Source organism: Castor canadensis, chromosome 15 (genome assembly GCF_047511655.1).
Source record: "Castor canadensis chromosome 15, mCasCan1.hap1v2, whole genome shotgun sequence".
In the NCBI taxonomy this organism is placed as follows: domain Eukaryota; kingdom Metazoa; phylum Chordata; class Mammalia; order Rodentia; family Castoridae; genus Castor; species Castor canadensis.
The window spans coordinates 15,360,698-15,363,474 of NC_133400.1; the positions used below are offsets into that span (position 1 = coordinate 15,360,698).

A 2,777-nucleotide genomic window follows, 5' to 3' on the forward strand; every position below is an offset into this window, starting at 1 on the left:
TGTTTCCCTTTGTTTTTCCTCTCTTTGGTGATAGAGAAAACCTGAGAACCAATCCTGTCAGGAAGTTCTTGGGGGAATTTTCAGAAAGACAAGCATACAGGGTGTATGAATGACTTTGAGCAGCCACCATTTATTTTAATATATAAAATATATATATATATATATATATATATATAGTATATATATCCATACCCAATCTTCCAAGCATATCTGAATAATCAAAACCACGAATAACCCACAGGATCCTCCGAGGGAATTTATGCACATTTCTTCCTCTTAAGGCAGATCAGGTAACTTTTCCCCTGGTGCTGGGCCTCTCAAAAGAAGATGCACTGTTAAATCCGGGTCCTGGGATTAGGCTCAAATGCTCTGTGGACATCTAATGCCAATCCCGAAATTTTCAGAATTTATTGACCAAGATGTGTTAGATGGAGCAGGTTTGAGCATCTCACTAAATAAGATATAGATTACATTTATCATTTCCCTCAATCTACTAAAATCTTGTTACTCTTTCATGGAAGGAAATGAATCAGTTTGACAGAACTTGTTCTGTTGAGTGATATAAATTTCCTACACTGTGTTCACTATAGATTATTCGAGAAATGATTTGGTGATCATTTATTTTCCAGGTAAAGTTCCAGATTAGGACATGACAAACTTCCCTTTTTCTTTTTAAAAATAGAGGTATGAATCCAATTCTCTTTCAGTCTTTCCAAGTTCTTCAAAGGAAATGGCTTTTCCATATTTTTAATCAACAGTTATAGATTCTCTTAAAATCAACTGTACCCTGAAAAATATCTACTTAAAAAAAAAAAAAAAAAGAAGGTGCCAGCAGCTCACATATGTAATCTTAGCCACTTGGGAGGCTGAGATTGGGAGGATTGTGACTTAAGACCAGTCCAGGCAAATAGTTTTTTCAAGACATCATCTCCAAAATAACCAGAGCAAAATGGACTGGAGGTGTGACTCAAGTGGTAGAGCACCTGCTTTGTAATCACAAACCCTTGTCCCACCAAAAAAAAAAAAAAAAAAAAAAAAAAAACCAAAAATAATTTATAAATAAAAGAAGGTATTTCTACAGGTGTTTAAGGAATATTTAAGAGTTATTCCTGCAAGGCTGGATGTGTGATACACACCTGTAATCCCAGCACTTGAGAGGCAGAGGCAGGAGTTCAAGGCCAGCCTGGGCTACATAATGACACTCAGTCTCAAAATGAAAACAAAAAAACTCCAAAAGCTGATCCTGCAAAAAGAATGAGGAAGAAAATGGCCAATGTATACAAGCTCTACTTTGACAAGCCTATTTCCAGATATCTACCATGAATTTATATCTGAAGAGGCTTCTGAATTGAATGGGTTCAAGGCCAAAGACAGGTATGGTGAACTTTCAGACTGTGTCAGTCTATAAATCCCATGCAGTCAAGGCCATTAGTTCCCATGTACATACTGAAAGTCCACCAGAGAATAAATAAGAAAATATATGGAAAACCTCCAAGCTTTATGTGTCTTTACATAAATTTCAGTGACACAGAGCATATATACAAGACCCTGGGCTTGCAAAATAAAACCAACAACAAATAAAAAACACATAGAGTGGCCATAGGGGTCTCACACTTCCTGAAATCCCAGGGCTGAATTAAAAATGAAATATTTCCATAAACCATACTGTACAGAGACAGCCTCAAAGTCATAAGTGCCCTGCTCTGTGAAGATCCGGGTCACAGCACAAAGGGGATATCTTTGAAATGAAATTTCTGGCATCTTGTGTACTTCTGAGTATCTCTAAGATTTGGGGCTTCTAAGTTTAATGGAACTAGAACTTGTTTAAAGGCACTGGAACAAGCCAGGAATGGTGGCACATGCCTGTAGATCCAGCTACTCAGGAGGCTGAGGTGGGAGAATTGTTTGAGCCCAGGAGTTCAATGCCAGCCTGAACAATATCCAAGACTCCATCAATAAAATAAAATAAGGCTCTGGGACACAAAAAACATAGTGCCCTTGTAAGTGGCAGCTTAGTGCTGTATTTACCAATCTTTATTCCTTTATTCTTTCTTTCTTTGGTCACCCATGCTAATTCCCAGCCAAGGAGTCTAGCTACCTGTGCCCTGGCTTAGCTTCTGGATTGCTCGCCATTGCTGGGGATGTAAAGAATGAGAGCTGACAAAGTCCTACAGAGTAACAGCCAATCACGGGTAGTCACTGATTCCTCAACAAATTCTCTAAACCTGCTACACACAACTTTTCTTTCTTTCTTTCTTTTTTTTTTGATGCACCGTTCCTGGAAGTACTGCAATACCAGATCGATGTGTGGAGTGGACGGAGCAAGCTCCTATTCCATCTCCCTATTCCAAAAACCCATTTAATATGTTATCCTCAGATAGAGGACGTATCAGATATTAAACTGATAAGAACAGATACTACACTTGATCTTAGCCAAAAGGCCGAGAAGCAATAACACCTTTTCTATACTACTCAAGCCCCTGTCAACCCTACTCTTTCTTAACTCTGAACAGATTTTAATCCCTTGTTTCTTAAAACTGTAATTGAAATGAACTTTATCAACTTGCCTGTCACATTGCCTAAAGGTCAAAGACCCTCTTGTCCACCATGAAATGTCTTTGCATCCTTAACCATCACCTCCTTTCTCCTTTCTGCCTTGATTTCACTGTAAATCTTTCCCAGGCTCTATAATACAGCCTTCCAGGTCCCTCTAGGCCTCTGCTCTTTCACTTACTTATCTCTCCCCAGTCCTGTCCCCACGGCATACCTGCCTCCAT

The 2,777-nt window shown here is 38.9% G+C and overlaps 1 non-coding gene across 1 annotated transcript; it reads right to left on the minus strand.

Moving 5' to 3' along the window:
• Positions 1 to 2,262: 2,262 nt before the first annotated feature.
• LOC141417796 (U2 spliceosomal RNA) lies at positions 2,263 to 2,453 on the minus strand. The gene has a single exon (XR_012442421.1). It is a non-coding gene; the product is annotated as a U2 spliceosomal RNA (small nuclear RNA).
• Between the last annotated feature and the right edge of the window lie 324 nt (positions 2,454 to 2,777).